Source organism: Danio rerio, chromosome 8 (genome assembly GCF_052040795.2).
Source record: "Danio rerio strain M-AB ecotype USA chromosome 8, GRCz13ab, whole genome shotgun sequence".
Classification (NCBI taxonomy): domain Eukaryota; kingdom Metazoa; phylum Chordata; class Actinopteri; order Cypriniformes; family Danionidae; genus Danio; species Danio rerio.
In genome coordinates this window covers 29,916,038-29,933,350 of record NC_141028.1, presented here as the reverse complement: position 1 = coordinate 29,933,350, position 17,313 = coordinate 29,916,038, and positions in this window count along the sequence as shown.

Sequence of the window (17,313 nt, the reverse complement as noted above, 5' to 3'; positions counted from 1 at the left end):
AATGCAATCTTGGAAAGAAATGTGGTTGGAAAAAAATCTTGAGTACCTTTTGCAATAACCTAAACATCTTGTGAAATTAAATAAAAAAATAAAAAACAACAACAGTAGAAGTCATGTATATGTTTAACAGTGAAAGTAAGAGCATTTCCACATGCACAATGTGAAGTGAACTCAAGGGATTTGGACTTAACAGCTGTGCAGTCTTAAGAAAACCACTTATCAGTGAAGCTAATCAGAAAAAATAATTAAATTTGCTAGGGTTCATAAAGATTGGACTCTGGAGCAATAGAAGCAATAGACTGCTCTGTGCCGTCCAGATTTATCCTCTTCCAGAGTAATGGGCTCATCAGGGTAAGGAGACAAGCGTATAAAGTGTTGCACTCATCATGCCTAGTGTCTACCAAATACGCCTGATGGCATGGGCATATTCCAATATGACAATGCCAGGACTCATCAGACTCAATCTGTGAAAGAGTGGTTAAGGGAACATGAGACATAATATTTACACATGGATTGGCCACCACAGAATCCAGACATTAAACATATTGAGATTACTTGGGATGTGTTGGAGACCGTCCTCCTGACATCAAAACCAGATCTTACAAAAGATTCATGCAAATCTGCATATGAATAAATGGTATGACATTACATTTTAGAAGCATATTGAAACAATGCTAAAATAAAAACTAAAGATGGAGATAAGAGTGGGTGTATAAATATACGACTGACTTATATAGGACTGCATGCAAATATGCATGTATGTGTGTGTGAAATATCCCTTCAACACCAGCTGCAAATGAGACCTACAATGCGATTTGATTGCTAACTGACCTTCTAGCAAAGCACATTTTTACCACAGCATGTCCTTCACTATGAGGCCTGGACTTGACCAATCAGCATGGCAGTCAATGGGATCCAGCGTTCACATCACACACAGCTCTTCATTCTCTCTGACAGCCAGTCATTATGTCTAAAACTCACACTCCTCCGGTCCTGACCCAAAACCTGTTTATTAAGCTTTTAGGCAATCTAGCCGGGCCTATCCAGAACCAGCAGCCAAGATCTGTCCTTCATTCACACCTGACAGATTGGACTGTCACATTCTTCCTCTCACTACGGGATGAATGAACGGAATGGACGTCCCTAATGGAGAAACCGTGTTCTCTCTCTCTCACGTGGGCTTTCACCGCCTCACACCAATGTCCATAGAGGACCCTTCTCAAAATGAAGACACTTTGAGAGCACAAAAAAGTGGGAAATCATCTTTCCTTCTCTGTTTTCTTTGCTTAAATGCTTTGAATATGGCACTTAACATATAGTGCACTGTAATTGCCGGAACATCGCATCTGTCTTTCTATCTCCTATGAAATATGGTGGAGATGAGTACAATGGTTCTGGAAGGTCTGGGACGGATTAATATTTTATGATTTTTCTCTCTTGATTTGTGAATAAGTGAACATAAGAGCTTCAGTTATTAGAGAAAAACTGGGTCTAGCCGAGAATCAATGTGCTGTCTGACATACAGTATTCAAGGGCATCAGGTACATGTACAAGGCCTAAATCCATTCAAGCTGAACAACATTTGTAGATTTGCTGTAAGTCTTGGGTTGCACATTGTTGTTTACAGTTTTTCTTCCTTTGTTGTGAAATTTTTACATTTTTTAGAGAGGCCTCATTTGCTTATCAGTCCTGCATCAGTCAATGCTAGAATATTATAATTACAATTTAAAATAAGTGTCTTGTGCAAGCCCCAGGCTCATTACGATTACGTACCCCTATATACATTTCTGGAGAGAGCCAGGAGCTTGTATTTTAATAAGTATTTCAAAAATAGTATTTTAAAAAGCACAGATTGACCGACCAAGCCCCTTTCCTAAACCCAACCACAGTGTTTTGAAAAGCAATCCAGAAAAGATTTTACCACATTCTCACCGTTATTTATTTCTGAAACCTTTCTCCGCCAAATTCAAACCCTGTCGTTGTGGTCAACTCCACTCTGCATCTCAAGTCTACCGTTGTATGCATCGAGCTAACCAACAAACTAGTAACAGTGGAAAAGCTGTCCACATGCAGGTAAGCGAGAGAAGGAATTGCATCATACTGCTCTGTAGCGTTTGTTTCAAAGATGAAATGCAGCTATACGTTGCTCTGGCTACAAAAAATCGTGATATCCAGAATCGCACATAGGGCTACATTTTTAGAATGAGCCTGTGTTAACTTTGTACTTTAATTTACATGATCAAAGTCAAAGGTTTGGAAACACTAAGGCAGCCTGCATTTGATTAAAATGCTATAAAAACAGAAACATTATGAAATATAATTTATATTTAGAATACATGTTTTCATTGTGATTCTATATTTAAGATAATATATTACATTTAAAAATGTTTTTGCTAAATTTCTTCAGTCTTCAATGTCACATAATCTAATGTGCCTATCCGACCTTGAAACCAAATGCATTTGAGGGAAGAAAAAGACAAAAGTTTTGTACTTTTGTGTTATTTTTGTACATGTCAGCACACATGTACATGTACATGTTTTTATGTCAGCACACTCTTTTTGTTGTAACTATTGTTAATATTATTATTTGCATTAAATGTTATATTATTTGTCACTTTCTATATATTTTATTTCATACTTATGTATATTTTTGACCCTGTGACTATTCTGTTGGACTGTGGACAGTTTTGTCACAATTTTTTTTTTTCATGTGTAAGCATACCTGGCAATAAAGCCAAGTCTAATTTTGTTCAGTGTATCATTATAGGAATTAAAATAGGATGATTTTTTTTCTAAACTAACATGACTACATAACATAACTAACTAATGAATGCTGCATTCCAAAAGTTCATGTAATTTTTAAAAATAGATTCATATTAATTTAAACATATTTTAACATACTCTCACCGGCCACTTTATTAGCTACACATGGCCTGATTGTTGGCACCAGTCGGGCTGGTCCGAGTATTTCAGAATCTGCTGATCTACTGGAATTTTCACGCACAACCATCTATAGGGTTTCACAGAAAATGGTCAGAAAAAGAGAAAATATCTAGTGAGTGGCAGTTCAGTGGGCGCAAATGCTTTGTTGATGCCAGAGGTCAGAGGAGAATGGCCTGACTGGTTCGAGCTGATAGAAAGGCAACAGTTACTCAAATAACCACTTGTTACAACTGAGGGATGCAGAAGAGCATCTCTGAATGCACAACATGTCTAACCATGAGGGGGATGGCCTACAGCAGCAGAAGACCAAATCGTGTGCCACTCCTGTCAGCTAAGAACATGAAACTAAGACTACAATTCACACAGGCTAGCCAAAATTGGACAATAGAAGATTGGTAAAATGTTGCCTGGTCTGATGAGTTTCTACATTTGGATGGTTAAAATTAAAATAGTTAAAATTTGACACCAACAACATGAAAGCATGGATCCATCCTGCCTTGCTGACCATATCCATCCCTTTATGACAGTGTAACAATCTTCTGATGGCTACTTCCAGCATGTCATAAAGGTTTCTTGAACATGGCAAATGAGTCCACTGTACTAAAATGGCCTCCACAATCACCGGATCTCAATCCAATAGAGCACTTTTAGGATGTGGTGGAAGGGGAGATTCGCATCCTGGATGTGCAGCCGACAAATCTGCAGACTCTGCGTGTCAAAATAGACCAAAATCTCAGAGGAATATTTCCAGTAACTTGTTGAATCTGTGGCCACAATGGGTACTAGTAAGTTGTACCTAAAAAAGTGGCCGATGAGTGTATACTACATTGCATTAGGTTTTAGCTTGATAACACAGATCTAAACTTTGAAGACAACCCTACATAGATAGGACAAGCAATATAGACTGCTAAAATGGCCAAGAAACTATTGCAGTCTGATGGATTTCCAAATGCAATAGGATTTTTTAAAATAGGTAATGTTTTTTTCTAATTCTTTTCCTTTTAGATAGTAAATAGTTACCAGCCACACAGGTGATAAAATGAAATGGGCTGATATAGTAAGAGGCATTCAGGACATCAGCCAAAATGCAAAGTCATTTCGGAGAGAAAAAAAGAAAACAGGGTATTTCATTTTGATAAAAGATCTTCGACAGATTACATTTGTGTGCATTTGTAACAACATGCGCCGATTAATCGTGTACAACGAGATCTGGAGCATGCATTAAAGAAAAGTAAATAGGGCCAATTCTGTTTTCAGTCGACTGGAATGTTAATAATATCCTTGACTTCTTGTGTTGTTGTAATGCATCTCCTTCATCCGGCAACATTATAGAACCATTTTTCAGAATAGTAATCGCAGTGCCAAGCGCAGTTATAGAAAGCTTAAATTACTGTAGAGAAATAAAAGCTTTTATAATGCCCTGAAGACATTGTCAGGCTGTGCACTTTGATGTAGTCTACTTTCAGAAAATTATGAATATTGGAGAGCTTTTGATTTCACAGGCACAAATGTTTACATCAAAGTTGTAGAATCCCTGTTTAGGATACATCTCTGCATTCCTGCATCAGGTAGTTTATAGTTATTAGTGCGTCTCAAACCAACAAAACAGTATGCTGGCGAACGCTAGTTGAATGCACATCTTATTCTCTCTCTCTTTTTTGAATGCACCTTATTTAGATTGCTCATTTTTCAGCAGAGCATTAAAGAGAAAGGGAGTTAGTATTTGTGCTGAGATTATACTGCCTCATTCTCCTCGAAAGAACTGACATCCAGGAGAAAAGCACCGCTGGCTATCCATAAATGTATAAACATAATAGTATTCAAGAACACTAATTATGGAAATTAGACTGTGTTCTTTTTGAGAGTGCAGAGTCATATTCATAGTGAAGCAAGTGAAGATAAATCTCCTTTTCTGTGTTGTTACAGAAGCATTCAGTGCTGAAATGTGTCATTAATGCATTAAAAATGAATGAACATGAGATGATTTATGGATTTTAATGGACTTTTGTTGAGGCTGTGAGTGGCACAGTTGTTCTGTTGTAGACTTCATCACCATAGGTCATTTTCTCAATGTTACTTCTACAGGAAGAGAGAAAGAAATTGTGCTGTTACTTGTCCTCATTCAGGAGTGGATTGGTCTTCGTGGGCCACTGTTCTAGTTTAGCCATGACCAGGGTCAGATACAATCTGAACATATTTTTTTTTTCTATTTCTGTGCTTTTTTTATTGGAGTATGATTTTGAGTGTATGGAATCTGAAGATGTAACCCATAATAAATCTTAACTTTTAATTAAGATTTACCATGCAAATCCGGTTAGAAGCACCACTTGTTTGGTAAACAAAGCTTTAGCAGGTCTCTCGTAATTAATCTACTAAAACACATGCATATCATAGACGATTTCTTTGCTAATTATTTTGTATGTAAATCTGAACATTTGCTCATTATTATCAATAATGTCATTAAAATCAATAATGAAACTTCATAAATCTATTTACACACATTTAAATAAGTAAACAGATTGAACGTTGTCGTGCAGAAATTAATTCATTCATTCATTTTCCTTCAGCTTAGACCTCTATTTCAGAGGTCGCCACAGCAGAATGACCATATCAGCAAATGTTTTACACAGCGGATGTCCTTCCATCTGCAACCCAGTATTGGGAAACACCCACCCACCCACACACACACACTCACACACACACACACACACACACACACACACACACACACACACACACACACACACACACACACACACACACACTCATACACTTTAGACAATTTAGCTTACACAATTCACTTATCCTCTCTTCTTGTTTTCAGGTCCAAGCCGCTACTCATTTGAGTTTGAGAAAATATTAGTTTAAAGACACTTTTTAGTCCTATCACACATTAAAGTGAATTTTAAATGAAACCATAGTGTACACAACAGTCTCTGCACTTGCTGCATCACAAATACCAAAACTTGTACAATTTATAACACATTAATAACTTTCTGGCCATGGAATATTAGGCATGGATATATATATATATATATATATATATATATATATATATATATATATATATATATATATATATATATATATATATATATATATTGCGATTGTAATTTTTGAAAGTATTACAGCGCTTTGTAAACAATAATAATAATATTTAATATTACCATTTGATGAGTCTCCCCGTACAGTTTGAAAGACCGCTAGGACCCAGAAGCCGATTCGTGTGACGTCACACTTAACGGGCGGATAGATCATTTCAATGTGGTCGTGTCATTCTTCTGCTTGTTATCAAACTATTTCAGAACTGAAACGAGGAATTTCAATCATAACTTAATATTAAAACAGCTATCATACCATTTTTTATTAATATATGGCTCTTTTTGGATTCTCCGAAGCTATAGAAATTAAAAATGTAAAACAGGAAATATGTTGGGGCCGTTGGTTTTGTTTACATCTCTCAAAATGGTCTATAGTGCATGTCTTTGGGCTGTGGGGAAAACCCCCGCGGGTCTGCCACACTGCAGAAAAAAAAATAATAATAAAAAATTATTATAATAATAATAAAAATAATATCAAAATAATAATAATAATAAAAATAATAATAATCATGTGGTGCCTTTTGATGACTTTAGCTTGGTCAGTAGAGCCCCAGTGCTTTTTCCATATCCCTCAAGTCTTCTCTACTTTTTCTTCTTTTTTTTTTTGAGGCTTAAAATAATATAAAATAAAAAAATAAACCAATGTATAGTATATCATAAAAGAAATAAAACATATTTAAAATTTTTATTTTCATTATACATGCTGCCGTTGGGGTAACCCATAATAAGTCATAATTTCTCCTTTTATCAGTATGCTGACTTGTCAGGTACACTAGAATCTCTGCACGTTAGTTGACCAAACTTTAGCCGTCACAGAACTTACTTTCTTTGAATGAAGACAAAACAGAATCGGAACCTCGGTTACAACTGGAGCAAAATGCTGCTGCTCGCATGAAAATGAATAGTCGGAGGTGTGAGCACATCACACATGTCCTTTACTCTCTTCACTGGCTCCCTGTTAGACTCAGAGTTGATTTTAAACTACTGTTGTTTGTTTTTAATGCAATTAATGGTCTTGCACCTTCATATTTATGTCAGATCACGGCCCTACGATCAGCAGGCCAGTTGTTGATGGTGGTCCCTAGAACCAGGTATTACTGTAACAATGGGGTGGTCATTCATTTGCAGTGGCAGGTTCAAAACTGTGAAATACCCTCCATTTATAACTTTACATCATCACAAATGTGGCACTGTTAAAGCAAAATTTAAAACCTATTTATTTAAACTTGCTTTAGATATTCGGTTGTACAAAATGCTATTTTATTGTTTTATTGACACTTGAAGAGTGTGCTTTCGGAATTTTTTTTTCTCTGCCTCCATTGTTTGTTGAGGTATTTCACTTTAAAGACCAGGAAAAGGACCTATTCTTTGCCATAAAAGTGATATTACTGAACATAAACACAGGAGCCTGAAAAAATGCTCATTTTAGAGGACAATTCAGATCACATTTAGAGGTTTTTGCATCTAAACTCTTCACTTGTGTTCTTACCATCTTATGTGTTTTAATGTATCATTTTGTTTTTAATACTGTAAAGCATCTTGAGCAGCCTCCTGGTTGTAATAAGGTACTATATAAACAAAGCTTGACTGATTTATTTAAATATCAACCTCTTTTGAGCAATGCAATCAGAAAATGATGGGTTGTTGTTAACTATCATTGTGTCAAATATAGACAAACACAACATTGGGTTAATTTTAAATAAAATGGTTGGGTTTGACCATATTGCCCTAACATTGGGTTACAACAACCCAACATTTTTTTTTAAATATACCCTGTAAAAAATATTTTAGTGGATGTTTAAATTTTTTTTACATTCAATCAAATTAACTTGTAGGTTTTAGATACATTAAACTAATTAAAAACATCTTGTATGACTTAAAAAGAGAAGTTGAAACATGCTTGATTTGTTTTAATAAGTTAAGTGAACAAACTGTAGCATATTTTGTCATCATTTATTAACAATGCTGTAAAAATGCAGGTTTACACACAATTCCTTAATGTTGTCCCAACACAAATTGTTTAACTACTGACTTTTTACCTGCCTATTATTAATATATTAACTGTTCATAAATAGTTATACAGTATGATCTTATTCTGCATCCTTAATCCTGCCAAATACTTAAACCCAACTTCTACCTTACTAACAAAAAATAAACAGCTAATTAGTAGTTTATTAAACTACTAATTTTTGTTAGTTAATGGTTTATTATTACCGTGGATTGTGAACTAAAGTGTTAAGCTGCGGTCACACTATGTTTGAGCTTGCAAAATTCTGTAGTACAGCGCTGCGAAAAGAGGCTAAATTAGATTAAACAAGATGATTATCCATTTTAAAAAGTGAGCAATTGGTCCATATTTGAAAATTCTGTCCAAGAGGTCATATTTTGATCCTCGATTGGTCTAATGCAGTCAAGTGATGCCATTTCACAGGTCAGAGTTTACCAAGCTTGAACTTTGTAATGCGGCAAACTGAGAAACTTGTCGCACAAGCTTGCGCTTCCGGTCTGACGCAGTATGAATGGAAGTCTTTGGGGAGACAGCCCAGTGTGAGCGCAGCTTTACCCTGAATTGTATTTACGAATTTAAGTTGATTGAACATAAAACAATTAGGTCACCCCCCAAAAAGATCTAGAACTGTGTTGATTTAGCTCATTATGAATAAGTAGTTTGAACAAGCAGCACAATTATTCTTTGAGTGTACGGTTTATACTGTAAATAATTTGTTATACTTCATATAGGATCCCTCAATATCATCAAATATGCTGCGTTTTCTTTGAAAGACTGAGGAGGTCCATCTCTATCTGCAATGCTGGGCCCATTGGATCTCCCTGAGCCAGAGGTATCTTCACCCTGACACATCCGAGCATCAGAAGCAAAGCACTCTGGGATGGAAAGGTTTTCTCGCTTTGCTGTGTTTTGTTGAACTCTCAGCGCAGCAGGCTGGCAGAAACTCAGTCAAAGATTATACTGCTAGACTCCCTTCTCCCTTCCCGACTTCGTTTTTATTTCGGGGCTTCAGAGAAGGTTTAACTCTGACCCACATTTCACCATTACTGCACTGATCTCAATGCCAAGACACCAGGGATTAAATTAAATGCGACTAAATTACTCACACAAGCTCACACTGCCTGAGAACAGGGAATAGAGCCAACGCTGAGCTGAAGATGCCGCTCGTGCTCCTCGCCGCTGCCTTGTGCCCGATGCAAGACATTTACAGCCTCAGTGAACAAGTAGAGCACCTTGTCCAATTTAAAGGACATACAGATTGTATGTTAACGCACACACGCGTCATTTCTCAGCCTTGTTCTCATGACCTCAGTCCCGCTGGTATTAGCATGTACACTTATAATGTATGAGGAAGAAAAGCAGGACAGAACTGAGACAGAATGAGATCCATTGTGTGAGTGTCATTAAATTGGTGATGGAAGCTCACTGGCTGAAGGTTTTTGGTTCGTAAAGATTCACTGGAGAATGTTTTTTATTTTGTAACAATTTGCTAGCTGAAGGTTTTTTTTTTTTGTAAAGGATCATTGGGAAGAAGGGTTTTTATTTTGTAAAAATGTACTAGCTGAAAGTTTTTGTTTTGTAAATATTCACTGGGGAGAATGTTTTTATTTTTATTTTAAAGCAATGTACTAGCTGAAGGTTTTTGTTTTTGTAAAGATTCACTGGCTGTTTTTTTATTTTTGCAACACTGGCTGAGAGGTGTACTTTTGGAAATATTGGAAATATTTACTTGCTGCTTTTTTGTTTCATGAAAAAAAATCATAATCACTCCCTTAATGTTTGTTTTGTAAAGATTCACTAGTCACAAAATGAAGATTTTTGTTTTACAACAATTGACTGGCAGAAAGGATTCGATGGACTTTGTTTCGTAAAGATTCACTGGCTAAAGATTTTTGTTTTGTAAAGATTCACTGGAGAATGTTTTGTTTTTGTAACAATGTTCTAGCTGAAGGTTTTTGTTTTGTAAATATTGACAGGAGAATATTTTTAGTTATTTTATAGCAATGTACTAGCTGAAGGTTTTTGTTTTGTAAAGATTCACTGGAGAATGTTTTTTTATTTTGTAACAATGTTGTAGCTGAAGGTTTTTGTTTTGTAAATATTGACGGGAGAATATTTTTATTTATTTTATAGCAATGTACTAGCTAAAGGTTTTTGTTTTGTGAAGATTCACTGGCTGTTTTTTTTTTCTTCTTTTTTTCTTTTTGTAACTTTGGCTAAAGGGTGTAATTTTTCGAAATATTGGAAATATTTACTTGCTGATGCTTTTGTTCTATAAAGATTAACAAGTTGCTTTTTTGTTTTTATGAAAAATCACTCCCTGAATATGTTTGTTCGTAAAGATTCACTAGTCACTAAAGGTTTTTGTTTTGTAACAATTCACTGGCTGAAGGAAAACTGCTGTTTTGTTTCATGAAAAAAATCAATGGCTGAAGAGGTATGTTTTATGTAAAGAGTCAATGGATGATATTTAGTAACAGTTTTTTTTTTTTTTTTTTTACTGCAATGGTTTTGTTTTGTAAAGATTCGCAAGCTGCTTTTGGTCATGACGTCAGGTGACCAAAATTCAATGTCTAGCCTGCATCTGAGGACAACATTATTTTGATGTCCAATAATGATGTCAAATAATGTTGATATTTGGTTGATTTTTGGTTGGAAAGCTGCTAAAATCCATTGTTGAGCCAACACCTTAAACCAACGTCATATTGATGTCAATTACTGACATTTATTTGTCGGGTATGGCAACCAAAATCCGACGTCTGATAGACATCATAGTGGTAATGTTCACACAACATGAAGCTGTAGACATTGATATTTGGTTGTTTTTAGGTTGTGTTGAAAAGTAACCAACATTCAACATCTTTCTGATGTTGAACACTGACGTCAGTTTGACATTGGGTTCTGATGTCAACACGACTTGTTTTTCCACCCAAACTGCAATGTTCCACGATGTTGGGTTACAACGTCAATCTGATGCCATGTCCTGTGCCTGCTGGGTAGTCACTATGAAAGTTTTTGTTTTGTAACAATTCACTGCTAAAGGATTTTGTTTTGTAAATATATACTAGGTGATGGTTTTGTTTTATAGAGGTACAAATGGCTTTTTTGTTTCACAAAAAAAGATTACTGACTGAAGATGTTTGTTTTGTAAAAATTGACTGGCTGAATATTCTTGTTTTGTAAAGTTGGATAATGGAGATTTACTGACTACATTTTTGTTGTTTTGTTTGAAAGACTCACTGGCTGATGTTGTTTTTAAGATTCAAATGCTAGTTTGTTTTGTAAAGATAAATTGGCTGAAGGTTTTTGCTTCATAAAGGTTTGCTGGCTGTAGGTTTTTGTTTTTTACAGATTCACTGCTGAAGGCTTTGCATTTAAAAGATTCGCTAAATGACTGATTTATTTATTTATTTATTTTTTATGTAGAGTAATCTGGGGTCCATTAACTACATACCAAATAAACTAAATTTAAACCAAATACAGTACACACAGTATGTAAGTGTAATGGAATAATATGTTTGAGGAAAAACAAAGGCAAGCTATCTAATAGCAATGCAGCTAAAAACATCCTTACATCTTTTTAGTACTTTTTACAAAACAAAACACAAAGTGACAGAACACAACACTTGTATTCCAGCGCTCATATACTGTGTTATTTGGATTTCGTAATGAAAACAGAGGAGGTTTTGGCCATTAAGCAAAATTAAAAATAGGCAAGGCAATTAGAGAAAGCAAAATGTAAAAAAGGGGCAAACAACTTTTTCTCTGTAATTACTGCAGATATATTGTTCCATGTTTTTTTAGTGTAAACATTGTTGCAATGTCAACTGTTATACCCTTGTTTTTTATGGGATAAAAATATGGAATTAAAACTTTTGCAGACTGTAAATTAATGTAGTGCTGGTTTACCTAAACATTTTATATTATTCCTATTTATACTTACTGTGCACACTATTATTACAAAACATGTTTTTATTGCTATTTATTTAGTTTATTTTTCTTTTTTACTGATTCAGTGTGAAACTCCTGTTTTAGCAGCTCTAATAAGAGATCGTTCGATTTCCACCAAATGTTAACATTATTGTAGGAAAAACAGTGCTGTCCTTTACACATTTAAAAACCTAGAAAAAAACAATATAAAGGTAGTGTTAATAAAGGGTCTGCGCTCACTGACAGACACAAGCTGACACCTGTGATGCTTCTTGAATTCAGTAGATGCCATAAACGGTGTCTTTATCCCCTAAAAACAGGTTCACATTCTCAAGACTGGAAGTTCTGTGCTGCCCCCTGCTGCCAATTACTGAAAGAGTCAAAGAGTGATCTTTATTTTAGACTCACTCAAATACTAAAACTTGGTGTTTGCAAAGAAAATACAAAAGCATTAGGAGACTAGATTTTCACCTCATAATATTGTGTCTTGGTTTGTGTTCAAGTGTTGAATTTAATTGTTAGAATCGAAATAACTCCACTTTAACGTTTGTGATAAGATATTCCTTTGTGATAATCATTTAGAACATTTTAAAATGTATTTGTTTGTTTATTTTTTTTTTTTTTTAAATCTTGAATTACTTGAATGTATTTACACATTTAGAAATCGCAAGTAAAATAATTACAGAGAGATGGCAAGTAACACACTCAAATTTATTTATTTATTTTTTATTTTTTTGTAAAGCAAAAAGACTGAAAGGGGGTGTGTTTTTGTATATGCTACACTGTAAAACATTATGATCAATTAGTAATGACAACATATGTTTTTAATTCATTGTAACTTATTAAACTAAGGTAATCATGTTCTAACTTAATTTAACTCAAGCTTATTTTTAGTTACGCAAGCTGTTTTAAGTCAGTTTAACATAATATAAGTTCAATGAACTATCAATGGATAGTGTTAATTTGATTCAGCTTAAAAATTTAAGACAACAAGGAATCCTTACAGTGTAGGCATTCACATGCCATTTTGTCATAATCACGTGACCTACCCGTGTGAGTTGGTCGTTTCACTCCCATTCATGAATTTTCTAACGGGGCATTATGGGATGGTGCAGCGTCTATACAATGCGCACTTCAGAATCTTGCCGAAAGTAGTAGATCATCTGGGTACTTCTCGCATACTGATTTTTGAATTCTCTGAATTTGGCATACTACTTCGCTCACATACTGATTTTAGCATACTATATAGTATGGAAGTTTGCGATTTCGGACGCAGCCATAATTTAATTTAAATTGTGAAAGCAAAATTATCCTATAGGATTATATCGCCTCCCGATGGTGAAAGTGGTCATACATGGCAGGTATTATTTGGTAGTTTGGTCATTTATGTCACTAATTCGGCAACTGTCAAACATCATCAGAGAAATGGTTTGAATATCCGTCTTGTTAAAAAACGTTAGTGTTCCATTTGGGATGACACTAAATACAAATATTATGCTGTTGAGTGTTTAAGGGCACACTTGCACTATGCTATCTGAACTGTGCCCAGACCTGGACTTAGGTGCGGTTCAGTTGGCCGACCCTGGTCCGGTTGGAAGAGGTGTGCCAGAGCGCGGTTCACTTGGGCACAAAAACTGAAACTGAAGACGAGACGTGACTTGACATTTAAGGGATTGTTTCATTAGGATTTATTAATCATTCTTACTGTTCAATGAACGCAAACTGTCATAGAATATTAAAGGCACAAACCCCTCACTGCACAACAGCTGCACCTTCAGCAAACCTCCTAATTACTGCAGCACGAGGACTTTATGAACGTTTATGAGCTTCAAAACTGGCTGATCAGTTCGGCGAAATATTTGACTGCGTGTCACTGCATATCAAACGACTAAAACAATATGATAATATAAAGAAATGTACACTGTGTTGCTGAACAGCGCATAATCGATGACATAAGCGTGCTCCTGCTCGAATGCACATGAGAGCTGGCCGTCGGAGGAGATGGGAGGCAGGACAAGTGTGCTTCGGCCAAGTTTAAAACAACTGTGCATAGTGTGAGTACGCCCTAAGTGCATAAGTACATAGTGCATAGTTTATAGTGTGCCATTTGGGACGCAGCTCTAGGCATTATATCACATTTGAGGTTAAGGAGGCCCCCTGGTGGTTAGGCGGCATTATACATACAGGGATAATCGGCTCTGTGTAAATGTTCCTGCAATCTTTCAAAGAAATATTAAAAATATAGGTAAAATACAAGAAAATAAATGGTATTACAGCAGGATATAATGGTAAAATATGAAAGAATCCCAAGAAAAATGATGAACAGCATGCACATTTCCAAAATGCTCTTCATAGAAAGCAGAAGAACCGTTTTTGGACAACTTTTTTTTATTTTTATGAAGCTTGAAAGCAAATAATCGACATACATTTAAACGAGCTATCTTTTAGCTGCGTGCAAGAACAAAAACAGAAGCACACAAAAAAATCACTACCAACACTAAAGCCTATTCTGAGAGTACTATAATTTTGCACTAAATTGGGATTCAGTCGTAGCAAGTGACTGTATGTGTTTTTAGAAGGCGCCTGTCTCAATTTGTGTGTGTGAAATCTTGTAAGCTTCTATTTTCACTTCAGGCAGCAAAGTGTGAATCAAAGGGAAATCAAACCTGCAGACAACTCTCACTTCATATACATACACTCACTCACACACACATCATGACTCACTGAAAAAGAGACGCTGCAGAAGAGGAACATTCATCGCCAGTCTTTCCAAAGGAGGTCAAGTGGCACTGATGGAGCTTTGAAGACTCACAGACACACACAATGTCTGCAACGTGAGTTATTACATATTTGCACGCATGAGTGTGTACCAACTTCTGTCTTTGCTTGGAAATGTACACTCACCGGCCACTTTATTAAGTACACCTGTCCAACTGCTCCTTAACACAAATTTGTAATCAGCCAACTACATGGCAGCAACTCAATGCATTTAGGCATGTAAATATGGTCAAGACGATCTGTTGCAGTTCAAACTGAGCATAAAAAAGGGAAAGATAGGTGATTTAAGTGATTTTGAATGTGGTATGGTTGTTGGTGCCAGACGGACTGGTCTGAGTATTTCAGAAACTGTTGATCTACTGCGATTTTCATGCACAACCATCTCAGAATGATCAGAAATGGTGGTGGTGGTGTAATAGGGTGGGGTTATTTTCTTGGCACACTTTGGGCCCATTAGTACCAATTGAGCATCGTGTCAATTCCACAGCCTACTTGAGTATTGTTGCTGACCATGTTCATCCCTCTATGACCACAGTGTACCCATCTTCTGATGGCTATTTCAAGCAGAATAGTGCACCATGTTATAAAGCGCTAATCATCTCAGACTGGTTTCTTGAACATGACAATGAGTTCACTGTACTCAAATGGCCTCCAGTCACCAGATCTCAATCCAGTAGAGCACGTTTGGGATGTGGTGGAATGGGAGATTCGCATCATAGATGTGCAGCTGACAAATCTGCTTTATCTGTGTGATGCTGTTATGTTAATATGGACCAAAATCACTGAGGAATATTTCCAGTACCTTGTTGAATCTATGTCATAAAGGATTAAGGCAGTTCAGAAGGCAAAAAAGATCCAACCCGGTACTAGTAAGGTGTACCTAATAAAGTGGCCCATGAGTGTAATATTAAAAGTCAAAACATACGGTAACCATCATTTAGAGGAATTTCAGTGTCTATTAACTGAAGGTTTATTCCAATGTTAGCACATATACGTTGCATCAATTTTCATCATGTCAATCCCATAAGGAATCTGCCATTGAAATTGATAGATACAAACCAAAATCAAAAATATTTAGTTTAATTTGGATCATGTTCTTATGCCAAGGGTGTGTTTTAGCTTGAGGTTTGGTGTTTGGTGTTTTTAGCCCTGCACTGGGACACTGCACTGATGTAACAGGGATGTTTTTCTTGTTCTGTAATCGAGGATCTGCTTGTTGACCATTCTTGCACTTAAACTGTTACATGAATGTTGTGATTCAAGTTATGTCTAGAAATATGCTCTGCTTAAACTCAGGAACCTAAATCAATGATTACAATATTTTTAACTCTCCTTTTCCAAAAGAGAAAAAGTCCCAGACTCCTAAAAATAAAGGTTTTTTTTTTTTTTTTTTTGCAGTGACAGAAAAAAAACTAAACAGTTCTTACTGTGCAGAACAATTTAATATCATTCTAATGGGCTGATTTCACTGAGTGGTATAATACGGTATGGTTCGGTACACTTTTATTGCCGTTTCCACTGTGCTGCTGAAGATTAAAGACACATATGTGGTGTTTGCACTGACTGTTGGCTATATTTCATGTTGTTTTTGAACCCAAATAAGGACTAAATGTATGTTGTGTGTATCGGACACTGTAAGGGTCTGTATGTGTTCATATATGTTGCATTTATTTATTTATTTCATTTATATATCTGCAGACGTGACAGTGGGCTCTTTCGCACTATCATTGATCTGCAGTTAGAATCAAATTATGTTCATAGAAAGGTTCTTAATGAACATTTACACTAGTATTTATGCGTATAAATGTGATGACCCGTACGGCTTTACTGTGACATTTCTTCGAGTAAAAATCACGCCGTCTAAAACTTTCTGTCGTACACCATGCCCACCAAAAGGGTAGAAAGCATATTCTCAGTAGAAAAGGGCCATAAAATGTCCTTTACACTATGATAGTTCACTATAGTAATCGTCATAGAAGAAATATGTTTAATATTTCTGTAAACTAAATGGATGACATTTCTTACAAATGTAAAAAAGATACAAATGTTGATTGTTAGTGTTAATAACATTTATTTGTAAACATTTATTTATTTAATTTCATTAAAAGTCATGTTTTCATACATGTTTAGAAGTATATAGCATTTTTACTTTAAATGAGCTTGAAATGTTAACTTAAGCTATGAAATCAATAATTGGTTGACTAATTATGATTTTTAGGTTGTTTTATTTTTTCTGGAAAAAACAAATAGCTGTAAATGACAATTTTATTCAGACTCAGAATCAGTTGTATTGCCAAGTGTGCTTCACACACAAGAATTTGTTTTGGCTACAGAAGCTTCCAGTGTACATAAAGGGACAAGTGCCAACACAAAATAAATGTGAAAAAAAGGCTTTAAACATTAGAGTTGCGAAAAAGATCTGAATGTTGAATTGTATGTACAGATTTGTTATAAATATACATGCTACAAGGTGCTGTGTGCAAATGCGTATGAGAAAGTATTGCATTGTATATTGATACAAGGTGCTGCGTACAAGTGCGTGTGACAAGGTAT